This window comes from Gymnoscopelus microlampas (assembly GCF_963454915.1).
Source record: "Gymnoscopelus microlampas genome assembly, chromosome: 5".
NCBI classification, from domain to species: Eukaryota; Metazoa; Chordata; class Actinopteri; order Myctophiformes; family Myctophidae; genus Gymnoscopelus; species Gymnoscopelus microlampas.
This window is the reverse complement of record NC_139942.1, coordinates 41,919,493-41,929,166: the sequence shown is the minus strand read 5'-3', so window position 1 is coordinate 41,929,166 and position 9,674 is coordinate 41,919,493.

The window sequence follows — 9,674 nt, the reverse complement described above, 5'->3', positions numbered from 1 at the left end:
TGACTAAGTCCAGAGCTCGATGAATGTTAGGGACCAAAAAAAAAGTCACTACCAATCAACTTTAAATTGCCTGAAACGTACTCCTAACAGGTTTTTGGGGGAACATATTTTTTTTTTGGCCTCCACACTTAGTGATTTTTTCGGATTTAACTTCGTTTCGGTAGTGACACAATGGTGTCACTACCGAAACGAAAAAAAAATTACTAAGTCCAGAGCTCGATGAATGTTAGGGACATAAAAAAAAGTCACTACCAATCAACTTTAAATTGCCTGAAACGTACTCCTAACAGGTTTTTGGGGGAACACATTTTTTTTTAGCCTCCACACTTAGTGATTTTTTCGGATTTAACTTCGTTTCGGTAGTGACACAATGGTGTCACTACCGAAACGAAAAAAAATTACTAAGTCCAGAGCTCGATGAATGTTAGGGACCAAAAAAAAAGTCACTACAAAGTACTACCAATCAACTCTAAATTGTCTGAAACGTACTCCTAAGAGTTTTTTGGGGGGACGATTTTGGCCTCCACACTTAGTGATTTTTTCGGATTTAACTTTCGTTTCGGTAGTGACAAACTTTCGTTTCGGTAGTGACACAATGGTGATTTTTTTTTTTTACTAAGTCCAGAGCTCGATGAATGTTAGGGACCAAAAAAAAAGTCACTACAAAGTACTACCAATCAACTCTAAATTTCCTGAAACGTACTCCTAAGAGGTTTCTGGGGGGACGATTTTGGCCTCCACACTTAGTGATTTTTTCGGATTTAACTTTCGTTTCGGTAGTGACAAACTTTCGTTTCGGTAGTGAGGACCCCCAGACCCCCCACTAGCCACGCACCAACCAATCTCCTGGATTCTGACAGTACAATGTTGGCAGCCCTGACTGACTGTAAAGATTCAAAATGTCATATATAGAATAGAAACCCCATTCAAACGTTAAAATGTTCATCCTAATATGGACATGTTTGCCTGAAAAGGAATCTTTGAAATGTTGCATAGCTTTAGAATTGTACTCCTTTAAAAGTTCAGAGATTTATAATGGAGGCGGATGGAAGGTTTTGGGACCTCAAAAAAACACTTTCACCTAGAAACTCCATTCAGAGTTCAAAAAATCCACCTTACTGTGGACATGCATGCTTGAGATTTTTTTTTTTTTAAATCATTTGTAGTTTTGGAGATATTTAACTTTAAGCACCCCATGCATTGTCGATGCGGCAATGGATATTTAAAGGCAGGCTTACAACTACATACTTACGCCTAGTAGCCTCATTCATACTTTAAAATGTTCATCTTACGTCATCGGCGCCCATACCCTAGGTGGGGTTGGTGAAAGGGCCCACTCTGTGTGGAGTTTGCATGTTCTCCCCGTGTCTCCTAGGGTAGTTAATACCCTCACAAAAACATGTAGTAATCCTGGTCACTATACTGCCTCCCCCTGGTCAGCCGGGGCGCCTGATGGAGGAGAAGGGAACTGGTTGGAATAACGTGTTCCTTCCACGCGCTATGTCCAACCAGGGAAACTCCCCCCTGTCGGGTGATAAGAAGCGGCCTGCTTGCTCCTCATGCATTGAAGGAGGCATGAGCTTCAGCTTGGGCTCTCCCTAGGCTGGCAGAGGGTAGGTAGTGCCCAGGATTACATAGGCAATTGGCACTGGGTGAAAAAATGTGGGTTACAAAATCGTGGGACAAAAATTATTTAAAAAAAAAAAAAAAAAAATGTTCATCTTACTGTGGACATGTTTGCCTGAAAAGGAATCTTTGAAATGTTGCATAGTTTTCGAATTGTACTCCTTTAAAAGTTCAGATATTTAATAATGGAGGCGGATGGAAGGTTCTGGGACCTCAAAAAAACACTTTCACCCAGAAACTCCATTCACAGTTCAAAAATTCCACCTTACTGTGGACATGCATGCTTGAGATGTTTTACTTTGAAATGATTTGTAGTTTTTGAAATATTTAACTTTAAGCGCCTAATGCATTGTCAATGGCAATGGCTATTTAAAGGGAAAAGGGTACAAACTTTGCCAGGCTAAGTTAACAGAACAAGTCAGAACCTCTGTGGTGCAGTGGTTTAGATACAGGACTTGCAACCAGAAGGTTACCGGTTCAAATTCAACCAGGACATGTTTCCAACCAATACCCAACTCTTGCACCTTTATCTGATCTTTCAGTGAAGAGCGTGTAAGAGACCATAGAAAGTATATACCATGGTGGAGCAGTGGTTAAGATTCAGGCCTTGCACACTGAAGGTCCTGAGTTCAAATCCCACAAGGACATCTTTCTAACTTTTACCTGGGCCTTTTACCTTTAAATAATCTTTCAGAAAATTCCACGCAGGTCAACAGAACAGGTAAGGACCTCTATGGTGCAGTGGTTCAGATACAGGACTTGTAACCAGGAGGTACCCGGTTCAATCCAACTGGTGCACTTTTTTTCTTTCCCAAGACTCATGACCCAAAAGAGTCTTGAGTCGAACCAATTACTCCCGCGGAGACATCAAGTTTCTCTTTTGGGCCTTGAGTCCCAAGACTCAAGGCCCAAAAGAGAAATGTGATGTCTCCGCGGGAGTAATTGGTTCGACTCAAGACCCAAAAGAAGGTGAACTGACTGTAAAGATTCAAAATGTCATATATAAAATAGAAACCCCATTCAAACTTTAAAATGTTCATCCTAATATGGACATGTTTGACTGAAAAGGAATCTTTGAAATGTTGCATAGTTTTCGAATTGTACTCCTTTAAAAGTTCAGAGATTTATAATGGAGGCGGATGGAAGGTTTTGGGACCTCAAAAAAACACTTTCACCTAGAAACTCCATTCAAAGTTCAAAAATTCCACCTTACTGTGGACATGCATGTTTGAGTTTTTTTTTTTTTTTATCATTTGTAGTTTTGGAGATATTTAACTTTAAGCGCCCCATGCATTGTCGATGCGGCAATGGATATTTAAAGGCAGGCTTACAACTACATACTTACGCCTAGTAGCCTCATTCATACTTTAAAATGTTCATCTTACTGTGGACATGTTTGCCTGAAAAGGAATCTTTGAAATGTTGCATAGTTTTAGAATTGTACTCCTTTAAAAGTTCAGAGATTTATAATGGAGGCGGACGGAAGGTTCTGGGACCTCAAAGAAACACTTTCACCCAGAAACTCCATTCACAGTTCAAAAATTCCACCTTACTGTGGACATGCATGCTTGAGATGTTTTACTTTGAAATAATTTGTAGTTTTTGAAATATTTAACTTTAAGCGCCTAATGCATTGTCAATGGCAATGGATATTTAAAGGGAAAAGGGTACAAACTTTGCCAGGCTAAGTTAACAGAACAAGTCAGAACCTCTGTGGTGCAGTGGTTTAGATACAGGACTTGCAACCAGAAGGTTACCTGTTCAAATTCAACCAGGACATGTTTCCAACCAATACCCAACTCTTACACCGTTATCTGATCTTTCAGTAAAGTGAAGACAGTTCATCATTTATGACTGTCTGTTAATGTGGACTTTCTCCTTACCTGTTGCAAACTACCTGGCTTTCATGAATGCAGACACCAAACAATTACTAGAATTATCATTCATGTTAAGCAAATGATGCGTAAGACATTCGTAAAGAGTATGTAAACCATTTGCAGACGTTATCATGAGCCTGAGCCTAGTTGCTTCTTTTGGGCTTGTTTTCATAGACCTGTCCGCTTGTTTCTTTTGCAAAATCTGGCAACACACTGATTACCTGCATTACACCTGCAGTAGCCTACTAGGGAGGAAGTGAACAGTGATGCAGTTGCAGACTGGACAGAAATATGTCTAATTCATGTTTTATGTGTTTTAACTGTCTTGTTGCAGGTGATCGAGGTAACATAAATGGCTAATCTTACACACATGAAGTAGCATTATGACTAGGGGGTATTTTGATGGTGGCTGTTTGTATCCACAATGTTTGTTTTGATGTGTAGGCTAGTAATGTCCTCCATGCTTAGCAGTTTAGCTTAGCAGCTAAAGCTAACTTGCACTGGGAGGTGGTGACTGCAGAGGCTCCAAGCTGCTACTCTGTGATTCTGTTGTGATTAATTTCTTTGTTTAAATGTCAGTGTGTGTGCTGTGGCCAAGAGTTGCTACATTTTATATCTTAATAAATTGTTGTATACTTGTATACTATATAACGTTACTTTTGCCACTTTTTGATGTCACATGTTTTACTAATCACTGTTAAACATGAAATAATAATGCATAGTCTTCACTTTACAACAAGGCCCATGATAACGTTAGCAAATGGTCAACACACTCTTTACGAATGTCTTACGAATCATATATTAAACATGAAAGATAATTCTAGTAATTGTTTGGCATCTGCATTCATGAAAGCCAGGTAGTTTGCAACAGGTAAGGAGAAAGTCACATTAACAGACAGTTGTAAATGATGAACTGTCTTCACTTTACTATAGGGCACATAATAACATGTACTAAGGATTTATATATATTTTACTCTACTCAGTCATAAGTTTACAAAATGTACTAAAGTACAGTGAACGTCTGTGCGGTTTGTCTTCATCACTGAAAATAACGTACATGTAAACTGATATAAAACTGCTGTCATGTGCAGTTGGGGTGAAGAAACACAACCATTTCACTCCTAATAATACCTATTTGATTTGACATCCTGACTTGCTGCTGTAGCTGAAGCTTGAACCTGTTACCTGCGGCTCACTAGTCAGTGACTCTATCCATTCACCTACAGCTGTTTCCTTGGAATCTGTGGTTCTGAAACCTTTTGTTGTCAACCCCCCAAATTGACATGTATTTGGGCAGTGGACCCCAATGTGAAAAGATGTAGTGTCAGGGCCCCCCATGAAAAAGATTTATATTTATGCTGTAACACATTTTTTTTAAGTTATTTGTCTTGTTTGTTGTTCAAGTCAAAGCACCAGGAAGGCTGTACTTGTCAGCCATCTGTTAGCTCAATGGGTTGAGACGCAGTATTCATGATCCAGAGGCCATGAGTTCAAATCCCATTGATGTCTTTCCTATGATTCTTTCCTTTGCAGACTGGCTTCCAGAAGATCAACTGAAAACTACCAGGAAGGCTATATTTGTCATCCAACTGTTAGCTCAATGGGTTGAGACGCAGTATACATGATCCAGAGGCCATGAGTTCAAATCCCATTGATGTCTTTCCTATGATTCTTTCCTTTGCAGACTGGCTTCCAGAAGATCAACTGAAAACTACCAGGAAGGCTGTACTTGTCAGCCATCTGTTAGCTCAATGGGTTGAGACGCAGTATTCATGATCCAGAGGCCATGAGTTCAAATCCCATTGATGTCTTTCCTATGATTCTCTCCTTGAGTGGGTTCGATTCCCACTCCGAGTCATGTGTCCCCGGTAACTTGGGGCAACGGATAAATTGACTGATATCCTTCGTGATGCTTCCCTTTGCAGAATAACTTCTAGAAAAACAAGTTAAAACCACCAGGAAACCTGTAACTCTCAGCCAACAGCATAGCTCAACTGGTAGAGCGTCTGTCCAATAACATGACTTGACTTGACTTGAGTGGGTTCGATTCCCACTCGAGTCAAGTGTCCCCGGTAACTTGGGGCAACGGATAAATTGACTGATATCCTTCGTGATGCTTCCCTTTGCAGAATAACTTCTAGAAAAACAAGTTAAAACCACCAGGAAACCTGTAACTCTCAGCCAACAGCATAGCTCAACTGGTAGAGCGTCTGTCCAATAACATGACTTGACTTGACTTGAGTGGGTTCGATTCCCACTCGAGTCAAGTGTCCCCGGTAACTTGGGGAAACGGATACATTGACTGATATCCTTAGTGATGCTTCCCTTTGCAGACTAACTTCTAGAAAAACAAGTTAAAACCACCAGGAAACCTGTAACTCTCAGCCTACAGCATAGCTCAACTGGTAGAGCGTCTGTCCAATAACATGACTTGACTTGACTTGAGTGGGTTAGATTCCCACTCGAGTCAAGTGTCCCCGGTATCTTGGGGCAACGGATAAATCTAACCCACTCAAGTCAAGTCAAGTCATGTTATTGGACAGACGCTCTACCAGTTGAGCTATGCTGTAGGCTGAGAGTTACAGGTTTCCTGGTGGTTTTAACTTGTTTTTCTAGAAGTTATTCTGCAAAGGGAAGCATCACTAAGGATATCAGTCAATTTATCCGTTGCCCCAAGTTACCGGGGACACTTGACTCGAGTGGGAATTGAACCCACTCAAGTCAAGTCAAGTCATGTTATTGGACAGACGCTCTACCAGTTGAGCTATGCTGTTGGCTGAGAGTTACAGGTTTCCTGGTGGTTTTAACTTGTTTTTCTAGAAGTTATTCTGCAAAGGGAAGCATCACGAAGGATATCAGTCAATTTATCCGTTGCCCCAAGTTACCGGGGACACATGACTCGGAGTGGGAATCGAACCCACTCAAGGAGAGAATCATAGGAAAGACATCAATGGGATTTGAACTCATGGCCTCTGGATCATGAATACTGCGTCTCAACCCATTGAGCTAACAGATGGCTGACAAGTACAGCCTTCCTGGTAGTTTTCAGTTGATCTTCTGGAAGCCAGTCTGCAAAGGAAAGAATCATAGGAAAGACATCAATGGGATTTGAACTCATGGCCTCTGGATCATGTATACTGCGTCTCAACCCATTGAGCTAACAGTTGGATGACAAATATAGCCTTCCTGGTAGTTTTCAGTTGATCTTCTGGAAGCCAGTCTGCAAAGGAAAGAATCATAGGAAAGACATCAATGGGATTTGAACTCATGGCCTCTGGATCATGAATACTGCGTCTCAACCCATTGAGCTAACAGATGGCTGACAAGTACAGCCTTCCTGGTGCTTTGACTTGAACAACAAACAAGACAAATAACTTAAAAAAAATGTGTTACAGCATAAATATAAATCTTTTTCATGGGGGGCCCTGACACTACATCTTTTCACATTGGGGTCCACTGCCCAAATACATGTCAATTTGGGGGGTTGACAACAAAAGGTTTCAGAACCACAGATTCCAAGGAAACAGCTGTAGGTGAATGGATAGAGTCACTGACTAGTGAGCCGCAGGTAACAGGTTCAAGCCTCAGCTACAGCAGCAAGTCAGGATGTCAAATCAAATAGGTATTATTAGGAGTGAAATGGTTGTGTTTCTTCACCCCAACTGCACATGACAGCAGTTTTATATCAGTTTACATGTACGTTATTTTCAGTGATGAAGACAAACCGCACAGACGTTCACTGTACTTTAGTACATTTTGTAAACTTATGACTGAGTAGAGTAAAATATATATAAATCCTTAGTACATGTTATTATGTGCCCTATAGTAAAGTGAAGACAGTTCATCATTTACAACTGTCTGTTAATGTGACTTTCTCCTTACCTGTTGCAAACTACCTGGCTTTCATGAATGCAGATGCCAAACAATTACTAGAATTATCTTTCATGTTTAATATATGATTCGTAAGACATTCGTAAAGAGTGTGTTGACCATTTGCTAACGTTATCATGGGCCTTGTTGTAAAGTGAAGACTATGCATTATTATTTCATGTTTAACAGTGATTAGTAAAACATGTGACATCAAAAAGTGGCAAAAGTAACGTTATATAGTATACAAGTATACAACAATTTATTAAGATATAAAATGTAGCAACTCTTGGCCACAGCACACACACTGACATTTAAACAAAGAAATTAATCACAACAGAATCACAGAGTAGCAGCTTGCCTTGGAGCCTCTGCAGTCACCACCTCCCAGTGCAAGTTAGCTTTAGCTGCTAAGCTAAACTGCTAAGCATGGAGGACATTACTAGCCTACACATCAAAACAAACATTGTGGATACAAACAGCCACCATCAAAATACCCCCTAGTCATAATGCTACTTCATGTGTGTAAGATTAGCCATTTTATGTTACCTCGATCACCTGCAACAAGACAGTTAAAACACATAAAACATGAATTAGACATATTTCTGTCCAGTCTGCAACTGCATCACTGTTCACTTCCTCCCTAGTAGGCTACTGCAGGTGTAATGCAGGTAATCAGTGTGTTGCCAGATTTTGCAAAAGAAACAAGCGGACAGGTCTATGAAAACAAGCCCAAAAGAAGCAACTAGGCTCAGGCTCATGATAACGTCTGCAAATGGTTTACATACTCTTTACGAATGTCTTACGCATCATTTGCTTAACATGAATGATAATTCTAGTAATTGTTTGGTGTCTGCATTCATGAAAGCCAGGTAGTTTGCAACAGGTAAGGAGAAAGTCCACATTAACAGACAGTCATAAATGATGAACTGTCTTCACTTTACTGTAGGGCACATAATAACATGTACAAAGTATTTAAAGATATTTTAGGAATGTTTTACAAAGCATGTTAAACATGAACAAACACATTAACAGACAGTTGTAAATGATGAACTGTCTTCACTTTACTATAGGGCACATAATAACATGTACTAAGGATTTATAGATACTTTAGGAATGTTTAACAAAGCATATGTTAAACATGAACAAGCTACCAATAGCTTGTATATATTATGTAACATCAGTTACAAATGATTTAATAATCATTTACAGATGTATTATACATGGCTTATTCATGAATAGTTACTAATACCTTTATAGATGATTTGTAACCGTAGTTATAAAGGTTTTAGTAATCATTTACGAATATCAATAAACAGGTTGTTAATGATTTGTTAATAGTCTACAAACTGCTTATAAACGTTTATAAATGCTTTAGAATGGGTCGTTACAAATTATTTAATAATCTTTTACAGATGTATATAAATGGCTTATTCATGAATAGTTCACTACTTACTAATACTTTACAAATGATTTGTAACTGTAGTTATAAAGGTTTTAGTAATCATTTACAAATGTCAACAAACAGGTTGTTAATGATTTGTTAATAGTCTACAAACTACTTATAAACGTTTATAAATGCTTTATAACGGGTCATTATTGTAAAGTGCTACCAAAATAACTGTATTGTATTTGTGCATATCTTTGAAATATATATATATATATATATTTAAAGCAAACATTTTTAACTCAAATCTTTGCTTCTGGCACAAAACATTTTCAGATGGGGGTCCGCAGCCAAATGTATATCAATTTAGGGGTCCTTGGCACAAAAAAGGTTGAAAACCAATGGCAGTGGTTCGCAAACTTTTAAGCTCAAGAGTCTTGAGGCTACGGTCCCGGCTCCCGAGGAGACATCAAATTTCTCTTTTTGGGTCTTGAGTCCCAAGACTCAAGACCCAAAAGAGTCTTGAGTCAAGACCCAGGCTCCCGGGGAGACATCAAATTTCTCTTTTGGGTCTTGAGTCTTCTCAAGACCCAAAAGAGACATTTGATGTCTCCCCGGGAGCCTGGGTCTTGACTCAAAACCCAAAAGAGAAATTTGATGTCTCCCCGGGAGCCTGGGTCTTGACTCAAACCCCAAAAGAGAAATTTGATGTCTCCCCGCCAATATTGATTCAATGTTGGCATTTCAATCATTAAATTCAACCATAATACAATGTTAATTTAATCATTTTAATGACACCTTTCAACATTTAAATCAATAAAGCAAAGGATATGATTTCTATTAACTACCACAATGAACATAATGTAAAGCAGGCTTGTGTAAAGTAACTAAGTACATTTACTCAAGTACTGTATTTA